Source organism: Pseudophryne corroboree, chromosome 2 (genome assembly GCF_028390025.1).
Source record: "Pseudophryne corroboree isolate aPseCor3 chromosome 2, aPseCor3.hap2, whole genome shotgun sequence".
Lineage (NCBI taxonomy): Eukaryota > Metazoa > Chordata > Amphibia > Anura > Myobatrachidae > Pseudophryne > Pseudophryne corroboree.
This window is the reverse complement of record NC_086445.1, coordinates 305,270,821-305,297,045: the sequence shown is the minus strand read 5'-3', so window position 1 is coordinate 305,297,045 and position 26,225 is coordinate 305,270,821. Positions and strand designations below refer to the sequence as shown.

At 43.3% G+C, this 26,225-nt stretch overlaps 1 protein-coding gene across 1 annotated transcript in view; it reads left to right on the top strand.

Moving 5' to 3' along the window:
• LOC135050755 (protocadherin-9-like) overlaps window positions 1-26,225 on the top strand; it is a 1,419,038-nt gene that overhangs the window by 849,813 nt on the left and 543,000 nt on the right. The gene's annotated exons all lie outside the window — the stretch shown is intronic.

Below are 26,225 nucleotides of genomic sequence, written 5' to 3'. Positions count from 1 at the left end.
GGCCTGAGGGTGATGGGAAATATCCTGTCAGGCCAGAAGTCAGAATTTCCCAAGAAGACTTTTATCATTCCGGTGACCTTGAAGATCCTCGGTCAAACTGTCAAGACTGAGGCCTTTGTGGACAGTGGGGCCGACGGGGTTTTTATGGACCGCCAATTCGCCCTGAAACACTCTGTTCCCTTAGTACCCTTGGCATCGGAAATTGAGATTTGTGGGTTAAACGGGGAACCATTATCCCAAGGTAAAATTACCTCTTGCACTAGCCAGATTTCTTTGTTTATTGGAGCCACACACTCTGAAAAATTGTCCTTTTATGTGACTGTCTGTACTTTTGCCCCATTGGTGTTGGGGTTACCCTGGTTAAGGGCCCACAATCCTCAATTTGACTGGGTCTCTGGGGAGATTCTTAGTTGGGGTACTGATTGTTTCAGGAGTTGCTTGAGCCTTCCAGTCAGGCTCTCGCAGCTAAGTTTGCCAGGATTGCCAGGGTGTTATGCAGATTTTGCGGACGTGTTCTCCAAAAAAGTTGCAGAGGTACTACCTCCCCATCGCCCCTATGACTGTGCCATTGATTTGTTGCCAAATGCTAAGCTTCCCAAGAGCAGGTTGTACTCCCTGTCACGTCCTGAGACTCAGGCTATGGCAGAGTACATTCAGGAGAACTTGGCTAAGGGATTTATCAGACCTTCACAGTCTCCAGTTGGGTCGGGGTTCTTCTTCGTGGGTAAAAAGGATGGTTCGTTGCGACCCTGCATCGACTTCAGGGAATTGAACCGTATCACGATTAAAAACTCATACCCACTGCCTCTCATTTCAGTCTTGTTTGACCAGCTTCGTACTGCCACCATTTTTTCTAAGATTGACCTACGCGGTGCGTACAATCTAATCCGAATAAGAGAGGGGGATGAATGGAAGACTGCCTTTAATACCCACTCAGGGCATTATGAATATTTGGTGATGCCTTTTGGGCTCTGTAATGCCCCGGCAGTCTTCCAGGATTTCATGAATGATGTGCTCAGGGAATATTTGGATAGATTCTTAGTTGTATACTTAGATGACATCCTAATCTTCTCCCATTCCCTGGAGGAACATCGGAAGCATGTACGCTTAGTCCTCCAGAAACTCAGAGACCACCGGCTTGGGGCGAAGCTGGAGAAGTGCGAATTTGAAGTTCAGCAAATCGCATTTCTAGGATATATTATCTCCCCAGAAGGTTTCCAAATGGAGGGTTCCAAGGTACAGGCAGTCCTGGATTGGGTGCAGCCCACTAGTTTGAAGGCGCTTCAGCGTTTCCTGGGCTTTGCGAATTTTTATAGACGATTTATCGCTGGATTTTCGTCTATAGTGGCGCCCTTGGTGGCACTCACTAAGAAAGGGGCGGATGTTGCTCACTGGTCTTGTGAGGCTAAAGCGGCTTTTGCCCGTCTGAAAAGGGCATTTGTTTCGGCCAAGGTGCTGCGACACCCAGATCCAGAGCGTCCTTTTGTGGTGGAGGTGGATGCCTCTGAGATGGGTATTGGGGCAGTGCTTTCTCAGATGGGAGTGTCTGATAATCGCCTTCATCCCTGTGCTTACTTTTCCCGTAAATTTTCGCCTGCCGAGATGAATTATGACGTGGGTAACCGGGAATTGTTGGCTATTAAGGATGCACTCGAGGAGTGGAGACACTGGCTTGAGGGGGCTAAGTTTGTGGTCTCAATTCTCACTGACCATAAGAATCTGGCATATTTAGAGTCAGCGAAGCGTCTCAATGCCAGGCAGTCACGATGGGCTTTGTTTTTTGCTCGCTTTAATTTTTTGATAACATATCGCCCTGGGTCAAAAAACATCAAGGCTGATGCGCTCTCGCGGAGTTTTGCTCCAATCCAGGAGACCACCGAGGAGCCGTTGCCCATTGTTTCCCCATCATGTATTAAAGTGGGCATTACCCAGGACCTCTTATCATTAGTCCTTAGAGCACAGGAGCAGGCTCCTCCAGACCTTCCGGTAGGTCTTTTGTTTGTGCCTCCTAGGTTAAGACAGCGAGTGTTCCTGGAATTCCATGCCAAGAAGTCGGCAGGTCACCCGGGTATTGCCAGAACTCGGGAGTTGCTATCTAGGGCGGTGTGGTGGCCCTCGGTGGCTAAGGATGTGGATCAGTGGGTTCGGGCATGTGACATCTGTGCCCGAAATAAGACTCCTAGAGGGGTTCCTGTTGGCCCATTACATCCACTCTCTATCCCATCTAAGCCATGGACCCACATTTCAATGGATTTTGTGGTGGACTTGCCCAAATCCTCGGGGATGACAGCCATCTGGGTTGTCGTTGACAGGTTTTCGAAGATGGCGCACTTCGTTCCACTGGTTGGGCTGCCATCAGCCAGACGCCTGTCTGAATTATTTATGCTGCATGTTGTGCGTCTCCACGGGTTGCCACTTGATGTGGTCTCTGACCGCGGATCCCAGTTTGTGGCCAAATTCTGGAGGGCATTTTGTTCCGATCTCCAGATTTCTGTCAGCTTGTCGTCAGGCTACCATCCGCAGTCTAATGGGCAGACTGAAAGGGTGAACCAGTCCTTGGAGCAGTTCCTCAGGTGTTATGTCTCCAAGTGTCAGACTGACTGGGTTGCTCATCTGTCCATGGCGGAGTTTGCCTATAACAACGTGGCTCACTCTGCTACAGGGATCTCTCCCTTCCTTTGTGTGTATGGGCATCATCCTAAGGCCAATTCTTTTGACCCCCTGGACTCCACGCCTGGTGGTTCCTCTGTGGTTTCGGTCCTTAGAGGTATTTGGCGGAAAGTGAAGAAAGCCCTTGTGTCTGTGTCATTAGTGACCAAAAGGGTTTTTGATAAGCGGAAAAGACCCTGCAGCTTCAAATTAGGAGACTTCGTCTGGTTGTCAACCAAGAATTTGAAGTTGAGACAGCCATCTCATAAGTTAGGCCCCCGGTTCATCGGCCCTTATAAGATCACCAGGGTTATCAATCCGGTGGCATTTCAGTTAGATCTGCCCCGTTCTTTGGGTATCAATAAAACATTTCATTGTTCCCTTTTAAAACGGGCGATTAGTAATCCTTCTTCCAGTGGAAGACCTTCCCCTCTTCTGATACGTGGCCAGAGGGAGTTTGTTGTTGAAAGGATTCTTGACTCCAAGGTGGTTCGGGGTCGGCTGTCATTTTTGGTGCACTGGAAGGGGTATGGCCCGGAGGAGCGGTCGTGGGTGCGCAGTTGTGATCTTCATGCCCCCAGACTGATACGCTCTTTCTTCTCGCAGTTCCCCGATAAACCCGGTGGTAGGGGTTCTTTGACCCCTCGTCAGAGTGGGGGTACTGTTAGGGTCTCCTGCCCTGTGCTGCCACGTCGTCATGGCAACCGGGAAACAAGTGCTAGTGGAGTAACCTGAGCGCAGCTGATACTCCGGTTCGGGTCTTTTGCTGTGCAGTGGTTATAGGCTCTGTGCACGGCAGGGGATCCGGTGCTGGTTTTTGTGCTCACAGTCTGTGAGGTCTGAGTGGGGCGTGGACAGCACCTGCTTTATAAGGCCTCTTTTCAGGGTAAGCAGATGCTGCTGAATCTTTGTTGGTTAGTCAGTTCATGAAAGTTAGCCAGTACTGTGTAGCTTTGTATTTGTTTGTTGCTTACTGCAAATAGGCCTGGGGATTTGGTATTACACTCTGCCAATCCAGACCTAGCAGTAAGACTGGAGTCAGTCGTTTAGCTTGCTGGGGTTCTGTTACTACTCTGTGAACTTAGCAAGTTTGCGGCTGTATTCTAAGACTTGCCTGTCTAATCCTGTCTCACTGTGCTAGGTGTCAGGGGTCAGTTTAGTGGCAGTAAGCTAAAACCTGTGCACTGCAAGTGAGAATCAGGATTGTGGAGTCTCTCCTTGTGTCTATCATTCCATCTCTGACCAAGGAGTTTACTGCCACACCCGTTGGTAACCCTTTAGGGTTTTGCTGTTGCCCTTAGCAACAGCATTTCGGGTTCTCTACGTATTAAAACACAACATCTTGCTATTTCCATCTGAGCAGTTCTAATACAAGGGAGATACCCAGTTCCTTAGCCTCTGGGCTTCTCTGTTCACTTTGTGTGTATTTTGTTACCCTATCACCTTCTGTGTACGTTATGTCATATTCCCCAGTTTGTCTGTGAGTCAATTTGTTTTGCATAACAGTTCAAACACCAGTACATTCCTGCAGACACTGGAGTGCATAACAGTTCTGACACCAGTACTTTCCTGCAGGCACTGGTGTGCATAACAATCATCCACTTCTGAATCCCCTTACAATATCTATGTATAGATACATCATATGCTATATTTAAAGTTGTAGATTCTGCACAGAATTAAATATTTAGAGGTGTCCTCTTTTACATCAATGATAGATGATAAATACACCCATGTATATATTGTGGCCATTATCCAATCTGGTTTTCAATCCTATTAAATTAGCTTTAAATTTACCATTATGCCCAATCACAAAAGACTAAGGGGTATATGCAATTCACGGCGAATCGCTGCAAATTATCGCCATTTTTTAATTCGACACAATTCGACAGGTGAATTCCGGCAGGTGGCTGCTGGAATTCACCATATTCAATGAAAAACGGATTCGACAGTCCCGCGGGCGAAAAAAATGTCCGATTTGCCGGATTTTGCTGCGATTTAAAAAAACGGGAAAAAACTGGAAAAACCCGTAAAAAAAATGGCGTGGGGTCCCCCCTTCAAAGCATAACCAGCCTCGGGCTCTTCGAGCTGGTCCTGGTTCTAAAAATGCGGGGGAAAATTGGGCAGGGATCCCCCGTATTTTTAAAACCAGCACCGGGCTCTGCGCCTGGTGCAAAAAATACGGGGGACAAAAAGAGTAGGGGTCCCCCGTATTTTTTACACCAGCATCGGGCTCCACTAGCTGGACAGATAATGCCACAGCCGGGGGTCACTTTTATACAGTGCCCTGCGGCCGTGACATTAAATATCCAACTAGTCACCCCTGGCCGGGGTACCCTGGGGGAATGGGGACCCCTTCAATCAAGGGGTCCCCCCCCAGCCACCCAAGGGCCAGGGGTGAAGCCCGAGGCTGTCCCCCCCATCCAATGGCTGCGGATGGGAGGCTGATAGCCTTGAGAAAAATGACAGGAATATTGTTTTTTCCAGCAGTACTACAAGTCCCAGCAAGCCTCCACCGCAGGCTGGTACTTGGAGAACCACAAGTACCAGCATGCAGGAGAAAAACGGGCCCGCTGGTACCTGTAGTTCTACTGGGAAAAAAATACCCAAATAAAAACAGTACACAGACACAGTGACAGTTAAACTTTATTACACACTGCCAACACACACATACTTACCTATGTTGACACGCCGACTGTCACGGTCTCCGACGATCCGAGGGTACCTGTGAAAAAAATTATACTCACCTTCCAGCGTCCAGAGGTACATCCACGTCCAGAGATACATCCACGTACTTGTTAAAAAAAAAAACGAACACCAGTGCCATGCAGGACTGAAAGGGGTCCCATGCTTTCACATCAGACCCCTTTCCCCGAATGCCGGGACACCACGTGACTCCTGTCACTGAAGTCCCTTCAGCCAATCAGGAAGCGCTACTTCCGTGGCGCTCACCTGATTGGCTGTGCGCTGTCTGAGCTGTCAGACAGCGCATCGCAAAGCCTCTCCATTACTTTCAATGGTGAGAACTTTGCCGTCTGCGGGGGTTACCCGCGGTCAGCCGCTGACCGGCGGGTGACCTCACCGCTAGCCGCTAAGTTCCCACCATTGAAAGTAATGGACGGAGCTGTGCGATGCGCTGTCTGAGTTCAGACAGCGCACAGCCAATCAGGTGAGCGCAACGAAGTTGCGCTTCCTGATTGGCTTTAGAGACCTTTCTGTGACAGCTGTCACTCTGAGAGGTCTCTCTGCATTCGGGGATAGGGGTCCCATGTGTAAGCATGGGACCCCTTTCAGTCCGGCATGGTACGGGTGTCCGGTTTGTTTTTTTTAACAAGTACGTGGATTTATCTCTGGACCCTAGCTGAGGTGAGTATATTGATCTTTTCTTTTCAGGTATCCGTGGATTCTACTTGGAGAAGAGGACCGATGTCGGCGTGTGAACATAGGTAAGTATGTGTGTGTCGACGTATGAAATAAAGTTTTACTATCACGGTGTGTGTGTCCTGTTTTTATTTGGGTATTTTTTTCCAGTAGAACTACAGGTACCAGCGGGCCCGTTTTTCTCCCGCATGCTGGTACTTGTGGTTCTCCAAGTACCAGCTTGCGGGGGAGGCTTGCTGGGACTTGTAGTTCTTCTGGAAAAAACAATATTCTTGACATTTTACCAAGGCTATCAGCCTCCCATCCGCAGCCCTTGGATGGGGGGGACAGCCTCGGGCTTCACCCCTGGCCCTTGGGTGGCTGGGTGGGGGGGACCCCTTGATTGAAGGGGTCCCCACTCCCCCGGGGTACCCCGGCCAGGGGTGACTAGTTGGATATTTAATGCCACGGCCGCAGGGCACTGTATAAAAGTGACCCCCGGCTGTGGCATTATCTGTCCAGCTAGTGGAGCCCGATGCTGGTGTAAAAAATACGGGGGACCCCTACTCATTTTGTCCCCCGTATTTTTTGCACCAGCACCAGGCGCAGAGCCCGGTGCTGGTTTTAAAAATACGGGGGATCCCCTGTCAATTTTTCCCTCGCATTTTTAGAACCAGGACCAGCTCGAAGAGCCCGAGGCTGGTTATGCTTTGGAGGGGGGACCCCACGACATTTTTTTCAGGGATTTCACCATTCCATCTATAAAAAAAAATAATATTATTTTTATAAATATATAAATAATACTTGTGCCTCCAAAAAAGACAAACCAAGTACCTAATCCCTTCTAATATAAATAGATCTGATATTACCATGAAAAAAACCCACAAAAAAAACATGTTTTAATTTTTTTTTATTGGTTTCACCCTCCAAAGTGTGGCGGATTGAAAATGACGAATTTGCTGTCTAAAAGCACTGCTGTTGAATTTCCAAACTTGAATTGAATATGCTTTTGTCGAATTGCAGCACTTGTATCATTGCAGAAAAGTCGAATTTGCAAAAAGTCGAATTTCAAAAAGTCGAATTTTGAAAGTCCGTTTTTTTGACGGAAAGCACTGAATTGCATTGACGAATTATTTTTTTGGGCGAAAAATACCCGAAATTCGACAATTTCGGGAATTCGACCGCAATTGCATATACCCCTAATACTTTTAATATTCACGGGCCATATTAATGTCTTGCCAGTTTAGTTGAGACTGTCTTTAGTTGAAAAATGTCATGTAGTATATAATACAGATAATAATTTAAACAGGTTCATGTGCTTTATTTCTTATTTAACTTCTCTACTCAGAGGTCTATCAAGAAAAATTGCACAGAGATTTACTCTGAAAAAAGGGCCCCTGACTTGTTTTTATCATTCTACTCACCATTCAAGATAAAAGATGCAAAATATATTTGTATATGTAGTAATGTATGTGAGCTACAGTGCTATTTTAGCTGTATGTTTTGTTTATTGGAATGTTTTAGTCCCTTACTAAAAACTTTTCTTTTTACATTTTCTAAGTATTACTTAGAACTTACTTCCTTACTTGTGAGGAACAAATCTGTGCAGCTACTGTATGTAATTAAAAAGTCAGAATAGTAAAGCTGTATTTAGAATATCAATTTGTGATGATCTTTTTATGTAGCATACCAATAAATGTATTGATTTAGTATTATTTAAAGAGAAGCCGCATGTTATACATTTTATAATTTGTGCTGTAGAGAGGAGGATTAAGTACTATTTTGAACCAGAAGACAGCAGAAAAAAATAGTAGTAAACATTAAAAATTTGTTGTATTACTGTATGTGGGGGTTGAACTTTAAAAAAACAGACAACTTAGATTATTTATTATAGAGACACATATTGTCATTTACCAATGATTTTAGTTAATGGAATAATATTATCAGAATACATAAGAGTTGTAGAGGTATGCTTCAGTCATGGCACACTTAATAGTCAGCATGATTATCCTAAATACAGAGGTTAAATAAGTAAAATGATTTCTCATAATAGAAAAATTGGAGCCCACATAATGATAAACATAAACCTGCTGTTGAGCACTCTATTGAATACATTATTTCCTGTAAACTGAAGTTTCAATACATATATTTTGCCAACTTACTATGTACTTTGCCAGTTTTTTTGAACAGCTGTGTGATGTCCGTGATGGGAGGCGCTGTCCGCACTGGCTGATGTAGGCTTGCAGTATGCTGGCTGCATCCTCCTCTTCCGGCTTCAGTGTTCTTTCTGTACACTGCCTCTGCATTTTTGTGTGCCTTTTCTCTTTTTATTACCCTGGGTCCAGGAGGGCCCACATCTCATAGCCTGCCCCCATGTTGTGCAATACTTACTCTGGAATCCCACATCAGAAGTGCTGCACAAATATCCTGGAAAAATTATGTAGTGGGCATTTCCCAGGAGGTTTGAGCATGCACAGTAGAAAAATCATGTTCACCAAGCCATTTTCCTGGAGACCAGCACAGGTGCAGTAGACTCTGGTGCAGTAGACCCTGTTTTTTTTTCATTAAGTGAGAATAACATCATTCTACAGCATAATTTGTGCTCAGTGTGTGTATGTGTGTGTGTGTGTGTGTGTGTGTGTGTGTGTGTGTGTGTGTGTCTCTACCTTTTTCCATTTAAATATTTTTTTAAATGTAATTTTATGCTTGGCATCTCACAGATAACTGTGAGTACAAACATATTATTTGTACTATGTAGCACAAAATTGGCTATATGTGTATTTATTCAAATCCAACTGCTTACCAATATGAAGATTTTCTGTGTCACAATCCGATAGAATAAAAAATTATAAAATAATAATTCAGAGACCTTTATACTTTACAGACACAATTTGGTGTGTTACAATAGGTCATGCAATAGTCTTTAATGGTGCAGGTAAGCAGTGAATCATTATACAGAGACCTTGAGCATTATTTATTGGTCCTGATGCAGTACATTGGCAATATTTTGTCTTCCACTAAGCTATGTCAGCATCAAACACCTTTAGAATTGTCTATAAATTTGGAAATAAATAAGAGACTTTGCAGCTGCTCTGTACCAAAATCACATGTGTTTCTTAAACATATAATTCCATTTATCTTGTTGACAGACTTATTTTGTACAGAAGGCGTTCTATAAAAACCTGTTTAATATGGTAATATTATTATCATTAATTCATTGCATATGTTCTTTTTTGGTATAACAAATTTAAAATAATAAGCAAAAAGCAATCATGGTATAGTGTACAGGAAGGGATCAGTATGAAATACCTACAATCAAAATCCTCACAGTCAAAATCTAGACAACAATTGACCAACGGTTAAAATCCGATCAAAATACAGACATTTAAAATATCGACAAGGTCAAAATACCGGCATTTAAAATATCGACAGGTCAAAAAGTCAACACAAGTTTTTCGTTTTTTTTTTGTTTTGTTTGTTTTTTGGTGTGTATGTCGACATAAATTGACATGGACACCCTATAAATGTACCACGTTCCCTCACATGGCTCGCTGTGCTCACTGCACTCATCACACTATTATATTCCCCATCCAGGTCCACTGGGATGTTAAAGTATGAACAAGTCGGTTTCAATAAAAAAAATCATGAAAAACTCATGTCAACTTTTTGACCTGTCAACATTTTAAATGTCGGTATTTTGACCTTGTCTGTAGTTATTAGCTTTGTTTGACAGCTGTTTCTAATATGGCAATTGCTCTGTTATGCTCTGCACTGATTTGTCCTGGCCTGTTAGTCATGCAGATAGATAACAAGATATGATGCCCTGTATCCAGTGGTGATTTTAAGTGTGAGCCAGCAGGGCAGGTGTCTGGGGTGCTGCGGCCTGAGGGCACAGTTACAGTCACCCCACCTGCCCACTACCCCCATGCCTCCAGCTGGTCACCCCCTGCCATCTGCCTCCTGTTGCCTGCCCCCTCACACATGAAGCTGGGCAGAGGAAGTGAGGTAGGAGAGCTGGGAGCCAGTAAACCAAGTGCCAGTACTTCTGTGAACTAACATATACACACACACACACACACACACACACACACACACAGACTCTCACAGACACACACACACACACACACACACACACACACTCTCTCTCTATAGAGGGGCTCTACCTGGTGCAGTGTGTATAAGGGACCACCTGAGGAAGTGTGTATAAGGGGCTACCTGGTGCAATGTGTAGAAGGGGTTACCTGGTGCAATGTGTATAGGGGCTACCTTGTGCAATGTGTATAAGAGCTAACTGGTGCAATGTTACTAAAGGGCTACCTAGCACAGTGTGTATAAAGGGCTACCTGATGCACTGGATATAACAGGCTACCTGGTGCAATGTGTATAAGGGGCTTCCTGGCACAATGTGTATAAGAGGCACTATCTGATGCAATGTGTATAATGGCTACCTGGCATAATGTGTATAAGAGGCTCTACATTGTGCAATGTGTATAAGGGGCTACCTAGCGCAATGTATATAAGAAGCTATACATTGCACAATGTGTATAAGAGGTTCTGCCTGGCTTAACATGCTTAAGTAACTTTACCTGGCGCAAAGTGTATAAGGGGCTCTACCTTGTGCAAGATGTATAAAGAGCTCTACAGTGCATAACATGTGTAAATGGGGCTCTACCTGGCGCAATGTGTGTAAGGGGCTCTACCTAACATGCTATGTGTAAGAGGCTCTACCTATCGTAATGTGTATAAAGAGGACTTTACCTGCCGTAACGTATATATTAGGGGATGTACCTGGTGTAACATGTATAAAAGGTGCTCTACCTGGCCAAACGTGTATAGAAGGGGCTCTCCCTGGCATAACATTTATAAAAGGTGGCTCTACAGTTCCTGGAGTTATGTGCATAAAAGGGGCTCTTTCTGACATAACCTGTATAAGAGGCTAGATCTGGTATAATGCATATAAGGGACTCTGCCCTACTGTGGTGTAATGTGTGTAAGGGACTCTAACATGGAATGATGCGTATAATGGGTACTACTGTGTGGTGTAATGTGACTTACGGAAACTACTGTGCATTGTAATGTGAATTGTTACTATTCTGTGGCCATGTCCCTTCCCCATGAAGCCACACCCCTACATTTTTGATGCACGCCTTCAGCAATTGTGAATTGATGCAGTGTATTTTGCGTCCACTGTATAACTTTGCAAAATGCAAAGTCTACTTTCTGCCTGTATTATCCAATACAATATTAATGGCAATAGGCATTATGTATACAATACACATATAAATGATATGCATATGTTCACATATTTGTTTAAAAACAGCAATTGTTTTTGACATTGCCTTTGATCCATACAGTAATGTTAGTTAATTCATTCCTATAACGTTTCATATTATTTCTTATTTTACAGCACATTCGTGCTTGCTCTCTATTCCTAAGATTTCATGATGTTCAAGAAATATTTGAATGAAAGCAACTCTCTTTATGCCTAAATAACAATGAAAAGTGCAGAGAACAGAAGAATATAATGCATTTTTCTTTCATGTACCTGGCATAGTGTTTTATTTGTGTTACTTCAAGGCATACATTAATATTTTGTGCCATAAATTTAGTCCATTAAAGTGTTATTCCTATCATGTTTAAATTACAATTTGTCCCTAAATTACAATACACACAATGCATTATTATGCTATTTATTAACACTTCATCATTTCTTATACTAACATGATAAACATATGCATATACTGTAGTATAAATTTAAAGTATGATATGCATTCAATAATTTGTGATTGTTTATTAATTTAAGGGTTACTGCAACTGAAAAGTTGTTCCTTAGCCATATAAAGTAACTTAACTGGGGAGATCAGCGAAAAAGGTTTAATAATTTTGGACATTTACTAAAAATTTGGGACATTTACTATACACAACGGTTATTAGTAAAGCTCATGAGATTTAGGGCATAATTCAGGGTTGATCGCAAAAGCAAAATCTTTCTCTAATGGGAAAAATCATGTGCATTGCAGGTGGGGCAGATATAACATGTCCAGAGTAATGCGCCCTAAACACTGGGCAATGTTGACAGGCGATATTAACAAAATCGCTCTGAAATGAGCGATATATCATTCATATCGTTTAGTGTGTAGGCACCAACGATGAAGAATGCGCATCCCTGTGGTTTGCAATGCAAAACAATTTGGATGATAACGATCATCGGCCCTCATTCCAAATTGTTCGCTCGCAAGCGGATTTTAGCAGATTTGCTCATGCTAAGCCGCCGCCTACTGGGAGTGAATCTTAGCATCTCAAAATTGCGAACAATGTATTCGCAATATTGCGATTACACACCTCGTAGCAGTTTCTGAGTAGCTCCAGACTTACTCGGCATCTGCGATCAGTTCAGTGCTTGTCGTTCCTGGTTTGACGTCACAAACACACCCAGCGTTCGCCGAGACACTCCTCCGTTTCTCCGGCCACTCCTGCGTTTTTTCCGGAAACGGTAGCGTTTTTTCCCACATGCCCATAAAACGGCCTGTTTCCGCCCAGTAACACCCATTTCCTGTCAATCACATTACGATCGCCAGAACGATGAAAATGCCGTGAGTAAAATTCCTAAGTGCATAGCAAATTTACTTGGCGCAGTCGCAGTGCGGACATTGCGCATGCGCATTAAGCGGAAAATCGCTGTGATGTGAAGATTTTTACCGAGCGAACAACTCGGAATGACCCCCATCATTCAGATCGTTCATTGTCCAAATTGCTGCCATCGCCCAGTGTGTAGGGTGCTTTAGATTTGGGTGGGATGTGTTCAAATGGAAATCTAAATTGCAGATTAAAAATAAAGCAGACAGTATTTACCCTGCACAGAAACAAAATAACCCACCCAAATCTAACTCTCTCTGCACATGTTATATCTGCCCCACCTGCAGTGCACATGGTTTTGCCCATTACACATTCTGCTTTTGCGATCAAACCTGAATTAGGCCCTTAGTTAGGCAATACATTTTGAACAAACTTCTATTTTAAGATGAAGTTTTGAACATCATGACATTGGAGTATATTGAGTAAGAATAATGGACATTTTCCAGCTGTGTTGATTGTACTAAATTAATGACTTTTTATAACTTATTATTAAATAAAAGATGTGTGACTCATTTATATGATATGAATTAGTTAACTACTTGCACAATATTGTGAATAATTAATTGCCGGAGATTTACACATCCAAGTATAACGGTAATTTTGAAAGATCAGGACTATTTTGACATCACAGTGCTGCCTATACTTAAACACAGCATTTTGCTTGTTAGATCATTGATAGTTCCCTTAAAATAAAGGTCAGAATTAAAATGACAGTTTTAATACACACATCACTGGGTAAGTATTGTACTGTTGTACACAAAGAAAATATTTCTACAGGCTTAATGTTACCAAAAGGCATACTGTATTTACAACAAAAGTGAGATATACCCCACAAAGAACCTGTTTGGGTGCTATATTCAAATATTAAACATTCCCTGAATGTATATACCAGGGGATGCAGAATATATCAGAGATATCTGCTGTAGTCTCTTTTTTTGACAATAAAAGCAGCCCCCATTGGTTTTTTTGGGGACTGCTAAACTGTGAAATCCAATAAGCTATAGAATGTGTTAGCCATTATAGTTAATGGGCTACATTACACCAAACATTTGGGGAGAAGAGATCCAAAAGATCCCTCTCTGGTATTGCCCATTCAGACATGTGCAGTCTGATGACTTTGCAACACTAGATTTAGCTGTCCTTAGCATATTGTATATGGGGTGTGCTGAACATAATGTGTTAATAATGGTATATATACACTGCTCAAAAAAATAAAGGGAACACTAAAACAACACATCCTAGATCTGAATGGATTAAATATTCTTATTAAATACTTTGTTCTTTACATAGTTGAATGTGCTGACAACAAAATCACACAAAAATTATCAATGGAAATCAAATTTATTAACCCATGGAGGTCTGGATTTGGAGTCACACTAAAAATTAAAGTGGAAAAACAAACTACAAGCTGATCCAACTTTGATGTAATGGCCTTAAAAAAAGTCAAAATGAGGCTCAGTAGTGTGTGTGGCCTCCACGTGCCTGTATGACCTCCCTACAATGCCTGGGCATGCTCCTGATGAGGTGGCAGATGGTCTCCTGGGGGATCTCCTCCCAGACCTGGATTAAAGCATCCGCCAACTCCTGGACAGTCTGTGGTGCAACGTGGCGTTGGTGGATGGAGCGAAACATGATGTCCCAGATGTGCTCAATTGGATTCAGGTCTGGGGAACGGGCGGGCCAGTCCATAGCATCAATACCTTCATCTTGCAGGAACTGCTGACACACTCCAGCCATATGAGGTCTAGCATTGTCTTGCATTAGGAGGAACCCAGGGCCAACCGCACCAGCCTATGGTCTCACAAGGGGTCTGAGGATCTCATCTCGGTACCTAATGGCAGTCAGGCTACCTCTAGTGAGCACATGGAGGGCTGTGCGGCCCCCCAAAGAAATGCCACCCCACACCATTACTGACCCACTGCCAAACCGGTCATGCTGGAGGATGTTGCAGGCAGCAGAACGTTCTCCTTGGCATCTCCAGACTCTGTCACGTCTGTCACATGTGCTCAGTGAGAACCTGCTTTCACCTGTGAAGAGCACAGGGCGACAGTGGCGAATTTGCCAATCTTGGTGTTCTCTGGCAAATGCCAAATGTCCTACATGGTGTTGGGCTGTAAGCACAACTCCCACCTGTGGACGTCGGACCCTCATACCACCCTCATGGAGTCTGTTTCTGATCGTTTGAGTAGACACATGCACATTTGTGGCTTGCTGGAGGTCATTTTGCAGGGCTCTGGCAGTGCTCCTCCTGTTCCTCCTTGCACAAAGGCGGAGGTAGCGGTCCTGTTGCTGGGTTGTTGCCCTCCTGCGGCCTCCTCCACGTCTCCTGATGTACTGGCCTGTCTCCTGGTAGCGCCTTTATGCTCTGGATACTACGCTGACAGACACAGCAAACCTTCTTGCCACAGCTCGCATTGATGTGCCATCCTGGATGAGCTGTACTACCTGATCCACTTGTGTGGGTTGTAGACTCCGTCTCATGCTACCACTAGAATGAAAGCACAGCCAGCTTTCAAAAGTGACCAAAATATCAGTCAGAAAGCATAGGAGCTGAGAAGTAGTCTGTGGTCATCACCTGCAGAACAACTCCTTTATTGGGGGTGTCTTGCTAATTGCCGATAATTTCCACCTGTTGTCTATTCCATTTGCACAACAGCATGTGAAATTGATTGTCAATCAGTGTTGCTTCCTAAGTGGACAGTTTGATTTCACAGAAGTGTGATTGACTTGGAGTTACATTGTGTTGTTTAAGTGTTCCCTTTATTTTTTTGAGCAGTGTATATATATATATATATATATATATATATATATATATATATATATATATATAAATCATGTTGGCTAGGACTGCAACAAAGTATGTATGATTACTACCAGTGGTGGATTTTACCTATGTGATGCAGGACTACAGGCCCCCCTAGTAAAATCGTCCACCTCAGCTCAGTAAGCCAGATGCAGTCCATGAGATTGCACTGGCTACACTGTGACTGGCAGTGACTTCCTATTGGAAGTCCTACAGTATTTGCCAGTCACCCGCAGGACAGGCAGTCCCATTGGGAGGTATCCTCCCTCTGGGACTGCCAGACCAGGCTATGATTAGTAGAGAGCTGTCTTCCTGTAAGAAGCCACTTTCTGTGTTTCAGTCCTAGCTGGCTTCTATGAGCTGCAGCCGATGCAGTCCATAGAAGCAGGGGTTTTGCACATGTGAAGTACTGCCATCAATACTGCGCATGTGCCAGTCCCGACACTTGTCAGATCCATTGTTCAGGTGTCAGAACTCAGCCAGCAGCAGGACAAGATGGCAGGGACAAGCAGCAGCCCTCCTCCTTTGTCCAGGTAGGACCCGCTGCTGATTACTATTGTGCATAAAGTGAGGACTTTATGTGCATAATGTGAGGACATGATGTATGAGATCAATGCTAGCAATTTCAAAATTCATTTTTTTAATTAAAAATTAGCAGGAATGCTGTATGCACGATATGATTTGCATTCAAGAGTGGTCTTTCTTCTTTATCTAGTTCAGTGGTTCAAAAACATTCCTGCATCACGGCACCCTAGAGTATCATCACTGTTTCCATGCCCCCCCCAGGCCCAAAGTTTCTTATTGAGAAGCTCAGCAAAAATTATTAAGTTAAGTAAATTTTGCTTGCCAGTGATCCTTAGTTTCAATTATGTGATCGTGGAGAGGGTTGTGTGTCAGATCTGTGGTTATGTCTGTCCCCGGAGGGGGCACTAGTGGGTCAGTGGTAGTGAGATGGAGATACCGAGGAGGCTGTAAATATTCCTGCGCATGTGCGCAATGATGTTTATTAAATGCTCACGAGTATAAACAATAATTGAAGAAGATGAAAACTTAAGATGAATGGTACAAGAAATGCTGACAACGATTAAATAAACAGTCACAGGTATTTATCTGGTCTGGAAACCAGTGCAGTAATTAGGCAATGAAATACAGGCAATGAACTAGTCTGGAAACTAATATAGCAATCAGATGGTGATCACTCCCACAGTTAGTTTGGAAACCAGCAACGTTACTCCACACAGTCTGTTTTTAATGCAAAGTCCACAACCAAGCAAGGTTAAGCAGGAGACAACTTGAAACACATATGAAGTGGTTGTATTAAGTGCCAGATGCCATAGCACAATGCTGAATGCAAGTTAACCATACACAGGTGAGTATAATGAATAGCACCCGAAGAAAGTCTCTTACTGCAAAAGGTGGAGGCTGACTGTAGCAGAAGTTGGAGCTAAAGTAAATGCTGGGACCCGTAGTTCCACAGGAATACTGGAACTGGGACATCCCTTGAAGATGCCAGAAATAGGAGATCGCTGGAAACAGGAGATTGAAGACTGGAGACTGGAAACTGGAAACTGGCGATTGGAAACTAGAACCAGGAGACGCTATGCAGCAATGCGACGCGTTGTCCAAGGTGATGAGACTGAGCCGATGCTCTGGACTTATACCCCCTGGTCGGCAGTCATTGGATTCTTAGATCATGTGAGCAATCACAGTGCAGGATTGGGTGCTCTCCGGTCAGCTGACCACAAGTGTCATGGCGGCGCCCATGCTGTACAGATGGCCGGTACACAGGAGGGCACCCGCAGAATGAACTTCAGGGGTTCACCACACTAGTGGGTACTGCGCTCCACAGACAGGATGCTCATGCAGCTGCAGACTGGGGCCGTGACCTTTGGAGGCCTGCACACCAGCGTGCCGGTAAGTGAGACATCACTGAATGCTGATTCCTGATAGTGTGCTTCTGTTTATCCACATATTTGTCCACATATTGATTGGCAGCCACCAGCACTGGTTTCTCTTATTACATTGACCACAAACTATTTTATGTTGAACTGGACCACCAACCAGTGGCACCCCTGTAAGTGCCAATTGGCAACCTAGAGTGCCACAACACCCAACTTGTCAACCACTGATCTAGAGAGTTCATTTATAACACCAACACTAACAAAAACACTATTTTGGTGATTCTGTACATATGCAACAGGATCTACCTTATCTCACTGGTAATTTACTTAATTTCCCATCACATCTTTCCATTCATGTTTTCTTCGTGGAATAAATAAAGTCAAACCATGTGCAGATCGGTATACTATTTTATTTTCAGTGACCGATTAAAATATGCTCATCTTGTACTGACAGTGGTGTAACATGTGGTGGTTCAGCCAGTGCAATGCCCCGGGGACCGACGTAATGAAGAAGGCCAAAGACGGCAGCATTTAATGAGTCACAAATAATGTCCTGTGCATGCGCCCTCATTTTCTAAGGGGCATGCAGAAAATGTGATCACCGCAGAAATGTAAGTCAGACAGAGGCGGTTGCGGGGCAACGCTCCATTTCCAGGAAGGAATGGGCGAGGCAGACAAAAGGCAGCTGTGAGGTGCAAACAGGGACGTGTTGGGGGCATGTCAGAGGCGTGATCATGGCGGCTGCGTAACATCACACACAGCCGCTGTGATCGAGAACATGGTGGTGGGACTCCTTTGGGTGCAGCTAAGTTGCACCGGCAGGAGCCATCATTAGTTTCTGCTAACAAGCAAAAATTGCAAAGCGTTCGCAATTTCAGCTTGTTGAACGGGGGGAGGTAGCAGTCAGCATGCTGGGTGGCCCAGCCCAGCAATGGGCAGCCCCAAGCATGTGATCCAAAGATTGCAAATTCTGCTAAGAAGCAGAATTTGCAATCCTTACTGAATTAGGACCTTTGTTCATAAATAATTATTTATTATTTTGTACACCCTGATGTAAAGGCCCTAAGCAGACTTGAAATGTACTGTACTCAAGACTTAGTTATTATTACTTATTACTTATGCATAATCTACTAATTTAATCACAACTGTAGAGTGCCACCTATTGCGTTAAATAGGGGATATTATGCTTCATGCTGGAGTGACCTATTAAATACTGAATTAATGCTGTTTGTAGTAGATGGGGTCAATGATGCTATCTGCATTATATTGTGATCACTGTTGCTGTCTGTAGTATACTTGGGTCAGTGTTGCTGTGTTTAGTATATGGGGATCACTAATGCTGTGTGTAGTATATGGGGGTCACTAATGCTGTCTGTAGTATATAGGGGTCACTAATGCTGTCTGTAGTATATAGGGGTCACTAATGCTTTCTGTAGTATATAGGGGTCACTAATGCTGTCTGTAGTATATGGCAATTACTAATGCTGTCTGTAGCATATGGGAGTCATATATGTAAAGAGTGACTGCTTTCCATTGGGACAGCGGTCGTCATGATGAGACTTTGCCAGAAAGGCTATTTTTACCCCTTGTGAGGAGGAGAAGGAGGATCCCCCTCCACTCATTTCTCCAAGTCCCTGGCTCTTCCTCTCTGCCCCTTTCAGGTGGTCCTGCACTTACCACAAGTGCCAGGGATCTGATGTCACAACTTGTGACCATCTCTGTGTACAAGTAAAAGGAGGAGCTGCCCTCCACATGCTGCAGTTCTGTTATGGGCAATAGTTAGTAAAGACCCTTCAGAAACTCAGCCCACCCTGTTCACACTTCTGCTGTGCCATCTGATTCATTCTCTACATATGCAACACTAACTCCACACAGGGTATCAGTATTATTAATGTACAATGCAAAATAGTCTTACCCTGATTTGATTGGAGACTGTTGCACAGTACATGAATAATACTGATACCCTGTATGCAATGATGGCACGCAACCCTCCTATTTCAGTGCACGCAAAGAGTTTGAACTGAGTGACTTGGATGGTGGGTGCCTAAAGCAAATTTGTTGCACCTGGGCCCACCACTTACTAGTTCTGCCACTTTGTATTGGTAAATATGAAGCATTGTAACAAAATTCAATGATCTTTATAAAACTACTGGAAACTATTGAGGAGGAAAGGGATCTAGAAGTCACTATTTCAGGTGACTTAAAGGCAGGTAAGCAATGTAACAAAGCAACGAGGAAGGCTAGTCAGATGCTTGGTTGCATAGGAAGAGGGATCAGCAGCAGAAATATAGAAGTAATAATGCCACTGTATAGGTCATTGGCACGGCCTCATCTAGAATACTGTGTTCAATTCTGGGGGCCATATCTTTAGAAGGATATTAATATATTAATACATTGAGACTACAAAGAAGGGTACAAAGAAGGGTAACTAAAATGGTGCATGGCCTACATCACAAAACATACCCAGAAAGACTAAACAATCTCAATATGTATAGTTTGGAGCAGAGAAGGGAAAGGGGGGACATGATAGAATCTTTCAAATATATCAAGGGTTTTAACAAAGTCCAGGAGGGAAACATTCTTCAAATGAAGAGAAGTGTTAGAACACAAGAACATCACTAAAACTGAAGGTAGGTAGATTTAGGGAAAATTGGAGGAAAGAATAATTCACAGAAAGAGTACTGGACAAGTGTAATAGCCTCCTTTCAGAGGTGGTAGAGGCTAAGTCAACAGAGCAATTTAAACATGCATGGGATAGACACAAGGATATCCTTACAAAGAAATAAGGATCAAATAAGGTTTGAGGTAAAAATATGGCAAAAAAGGGTCAGACTAGCTAGGCCAAGTGGTTCTTATCTGCCGTCACATTCTGTGTTTCTATGTAAAAAACTTCCAGGCTATTTCTAAAGCTAAAACACTGACATATATGAATATTATCTCACTATAATAGGTGTTTTTGGTCTATTCATTACAAATCATCAAAACATAAATAGAGTGCACAATAGTTTGTTTTGTTTTATGATTCCACTGTGCCAAGGAGATTATTTATGAAAAGTTGGAGCTACAGTAGGGCACAGACTGGAACTAATGTGCAGCTATATCTAATTGCCATCCATACACTGTACCACCTGTTGCAACTTGAGTGGCTCCACTTGTTTTCTACAGTGTTGTGCCCATGTTTTCTTGATCACATTCACGCTTTAGATTTTATAGGACCATATTATATATTATTTAGAATTAGTTGTAGATGAATGTAGGTGTCAGCAGGGCAAGAGCTTTTTTAAAAAAAAGTCAGTACCACAAATTCCACCAAGACTTTTGCTATTTAATGCTAAATATACTAAATATATTTATGTTGTCTACAATTAATTTTTAGAAACTTTTAGTCATTTTAGCCTCATGCATTTAACCTCTAATATGGGCAAACACAGGGAGGGTTTCCGGTTGCTTGGAAACCCCTCTCCTCTTGGCAAGTGGCTCAAATTTATTATATATATTTAACCTTTTCCTGACCACTTATTTATATTATCTAAATGTTTGATACAGCCAATACTAAGACCATCTATGGTGTTAAATATTAATATTGTATTCCATGGAGTATCCAGTGTAAAAACAGACCAATGTTAACATTAATGTCCAGGGTCATTACTAATTTCTTCTACCGCTCCACTAGACTTCCACTCTTGCTCCTGTGTAATGCAGAGTGGGAAATTGTGGACTGCATTTGGAAACCCCTCTCTAGAAACCCTGAGTTTGCCACTGTCTAATGCAACTTTTTTACGTGGTGACTCCATTCTTTTGGAGTCTCCAAATTAATGTGCATACAGCTCTGCTATTGGAATATGTTGTAATACAAGTTGTATACAATGACATAGTTAATCAAAATACATTAATACAGTGCACAAAGAATGTATTTGTGTATACACTTACATGAATTTTACACAGTGTGAATTCTTTTTGCACATTAGAGCTTTGCAGGCACAATGCATTTTTTTACCTAAATTACATCATATACAAAGCTTCAATATAGAAAAATAACACCTTATTTTTGCTTTAAAAATATTTACTTTCATAATTGCTACTTTGACGACTTACACATATTTCATTCTATTTCAGCTCAAGGCTAGCTAACAAATGATCTGAGAGAATAGCTCCATCTGCAGCTACAGCAAAAAGTAAATAGTGAAATATGTAGTGTACACATCAAAATAGGTTGAATGACAGAAAATATGGTTCTGTATTAAAAAGAAAAGTCAAATGTCAATGTTATGTCCATGAGACATTGCAAGATTATACTGGCATGTATACATGAACATTTGAATGGATGTTTTTTTTTCTTCTTTAAGTGTGATATAAAATAAAAAGTAATAACAGTGAAAAGCCGATGGCCAAAAATTGACTCATAAATGAGAAGGTGGCATTCATTCTCTACCCTCTTATTGGAAACCTAAATCTCAGTAAATTTGTAGCCTTAGGACACAATAGGCTTAAAGGATTTCTGTCAGTGAAGAAAAATTAGAAGGCCATTGAGGTAAGGTAAATGGAAAAGGTTGTTTGGGCAAACGTGGAGCTACAGTACTATTAAATGTTAAGTACCATCAGGGGGTATCTAAGTCATTAATGAGAGTGGCAAGTGGGTGATTGTTCCAAACAGTAGAAGAGTTATGGATAGCTGTGTGAAGGTGGCAGAATGCCACAGGGTGAGTCTATCAAAAAAAGAAAATGATATTTTTTTTAGTTATTGTTTCTAAACAACACAGGTGACCTTTATATCTATACTTTCCCAAAAAGGTGCAGTACAGCAGTTCATATTAAACTTCAACATTTCTTTCAAGTAGTGATAGAGTATACAGTGTTTTACTACATAAATATATTGTTTGTCTTTCATTTAGTTACAAATATACCACATATATTTTAGCACAATGTTGTGGTAATAATTTAATCTATTAAATAGTTAACTGTTTTTGTGCTGTATTTGTTGAATTTGATTAAATGTAGGTCAAAATTAGAAGAAACACTAAAATGCCTGTATCTGTTAGCTTAAGCTTGAATGAAGCCTAATCTTAAATCAGGAAAATGTTTAACTGGAAACATTTTTTTTAACCAATTTAGTATCCCAGACACAAGATTCTGCAATTGTTAAAATAATACAGGATGCATTAAACTATCAAACCTTTTTCAATTTCTACCTGCTTTGCAGCTATTCAAATTTTACCAATTAAAGATAAACTTGTTGCTTCACAACCTGTGTATTATGTATGTGTGAGTATGTGTATGTATTGGCATGTAGCAGGTTTTAGTAATCTCAACCTGTCCAACTACTGTTGACCTAAAACTCCCTCTTCTATCAATTACTGTACAGCATGCTGTGAGTTTTAGTTCAGCAAGCACTGGAGAGCTTCAGGCTACCTAATGTAAAATAGATATCGTGGTTCAAAAACACATACACTATGGTCACCCACTTTGTACTGTATGAGTCAAGCTGTCATATTTCCTTTGAAAACCAGTAACATAGATATAAAGGGTCTATATGCAGCAACAAAAGACAAATATTGTTTTTCTTGTTGTGTATTTTTACAGTGGCCCATAAGTGTATGTTCCCAAAAGGGTCAATATGTTAAGTGCATATTGATAATTAAGTCTCCAAATCGACATGAGTTGAAGTTGCTGCAGGGGATATTTATCACCTGAGCAATTCAGCATTGACCTAAAAAGCATCTGTTTCCATGATCAGTAACACTGCTACTTTAGTAGCCGCTTTACTTACCACTCCCACTAAAATTAATGGCCCATTACATAAGGCATACAGAAACTAGTAGTTTTGAATGTGCATTTGGCAATTTTGGTGATGATGAATAGGCTCCTATACAGGAGTGGATCTTGGTGCGGGCAAGCAGTGCCTGCGGTCTGGGGGCGTGGCTGAAGTCACCCCGCAGGCCCCACCGCCTACCCACACTCCGCTCCCCGGCTGAACCAGACACCGTGGGCTGTGTGGGCGCCCGCTGCAGCCGGCTTCAGTGACAGACACTATAGGTCATTATTGACCTCTAGTGTCTGTGTGGCACTGCTATGGGAGAGGCATTATGACGTCTCTCCCATAGAGAGGAGCCGCGGCGGCCAGACAGAGCAGCAGCAGTCAGGAAGCAGGAGCGGGGCAGTGGTTAGTATTGTTTCTTTATTTTTGTGTACATTTGTAAGTGGCTACAAAGGGACACAGTGACAGGGGGCACTACTGGAGGCAAAGCAACAGGGGACAAAACTACTGGGGGCACAGCGACAGGGGGCACAACTACTGGGGCAAATCTACTGGGGGCATAGCTACAGGGGGCAAATCTACTGGGGGCACAGCTACAGGGGGCATAGTTAAAGGGGACAAATTTAATGGGGCAAATCAGCTGTTGGACGCAACTACTTCGGGCAAATCTGGGGGCACAGCTACTGGGGGCTTAACTGTGGCCACGCCCCTCCCCTATGAAGCCACACCCCTATTTTTGATGCACGACTTTGGCGCTCACTAACTGTTTTGCAAGCGGGGGAGGGGGGGTGCCTGTGGAAAATTTTGCACTTGGTGCCACAAGGTGTAGAACCGGCCCTGCTCCTATATTACTTGCCCTGGAACAGTTCTTCTCAAATTCTACTGCATTTGTTCTGTACGGATCCTCCATGTTAACAACGTGGAAATAAAATAGTGGAGGAATTAGTGAATTATAAAGAACAGTAGCAAGAAGATACAGTAGTGTCCAGGCATTTAGTTAATGCCATACTGTTATGCACACCAGTGCTAGCAGGAATGTACTGGTGTCTGAACGGAGAGGGATGCAAAACAAATGAACTCACAGACAGACTGGGGAATATGACATTACATATACAGAAGGTGATAGGGTAACAAAATACACACAAAGTGAACAGAGAAGCCCAAAGGCTAAGAAACTGGGTGTCTCCCTAGTATTAGGAATGCTCAGATGGAAAGAAGCGAGATGTAGTGATTTAATACGTAGAGAACCCGAAATGCTGTTGCTAAGGGCAACAGCAAAACCCTAAAGGGTTACCAACGGGTGTGGCCTTAAACTCCTTGGTCAGAGATGGAACAATAGACACAAGGAGAGTCTCCACAATCCTAGTCCTCACTTGCAGTGCACTGGTTCAGCTTACTGCCACTAAACTGACACATGAACACCTTGCACAGTGAGAAAGGATTTTGGCAGGCAAGTCTGAGAATACAGCCGCAAACCTGCTAGGTTCACAGAGTAGCAAAAGAACCCCAGCAGGTTAAACGACTGACTCCAGTCTTACTGCTAGGTCTGGATTGGCAGAGTGTAATACCAAATCCCAAGGCCTATTTGCAGTAAGCAACAAACAAATACAAAGTTTACACAGTACTAGCTAGCTTTCAGGAACTGACTAACCAACAAAGATTCAGCAGCATCTGCCTAACCTGAGAAGAGGGTTTATATAGCAGGTGCTGTCCACGCCCCACTCAGACCTCACAGACTGTGAGCACAAAAACCAGCACCGGATCCCCTGCCGTGCACAGAGCCTGTAACCACTGCACAGCAAAAGACCCGAACCGGAGTATCAGCTACGCTCAGGTTACTCCGCTAGCACTTGTCTCCCGGTTGCCATGACGACGTGGCAGCACAGAGCAGGAGACCCTAACAGTACCCCCCCTCTGACGAGGGGTCAAAGAACCCCTACCACCGGGTTTATCGGGGAACTGCGAGAAGAAAGAGCGTAACAGTCTGGGGGCATGAAGATCACAACTGCGCACCCACAACCGCTCCTCCGGGCCATACCCCTTCCAGTGCACCAAAAATGACAGCCGACCCCGAACCATCTTGGAGTCAAGAATCCTTTCAACAACAAACTCCCTCTGGCCACGTATCAGAAGAGGGGAAGGTCTTCCACTGGAAGAAGGATTACAAATCGCCCGTTTTAAAAGGGAACAATGAAATGTTTTATTGATACCCAAAGAACGGGGTAGATCTAATTGAAATTCCACCGGATTGATAACCCTAGTGATCTTATAAGGACCGATGAACCGGGGGCCTAACTTATGAGATGGCTGTCTCAACTTCAAATTCTTGGTAGACAACCAGACTAAGTCTCCTAATTTGAAGCTGCAGGGTCTTTTCCGCTTATCAAAAACCCTTTTGGTCACTAATGACACAGACACAAGGGCTTTCTTCACTTTCCTCCAAATACCTCTAAGGACCGAAACCACAGAGGAACCACCAGGCGTGGAGTCCAGGGGGTCAAAAGAATTGGCCTTAGGATGATGCCCATACACACAAAGGAAGGGAGAGATCCCTGTAGCAGAGTGAGCCACGTTGTTATAGGCAAACTCCGCCATGGACAGATGAGCAACCCAGTCAGTCTGACACTTGGAGACATAACACCTGAGGAACTGCTCCAAGGACTGGTTCACCCTTTCAGTCTGCCCATTAGACTGCGGATGGTAGCCTGACGACAAGCTGACAGAAATCTGGAGATCGAAACAAAATGCCCTCCAGAATTTGGCCACAAACTGGGATCCGCGGTCAGAGACCACATCAAGTGGCAACCCGTGGAGGCGCACAACATGCAGCATAAATAATTCAGACAGGCGTCTGGCCGATGGCAGCCCAACCAATGGAACGAAGTGCGCCATCTTCGAAAACCTGTCAACGACAACCAAGATGGCTGTCATCCTCGAGGATTTGGGCAAGTCCACCACAAAATCCACTGAAATGTGGGTCCATGGCTTAGATGGAATAGAGAGTGGATATAATGGGCCAACAGGAACCCCTCTAGGAGTCTTATTTCGGGCACAGATGTCACATGCCCGAACCCACTGATCCACATCCCTAGCCACCGAGGGCCACCACACCGCCCTAGATAGC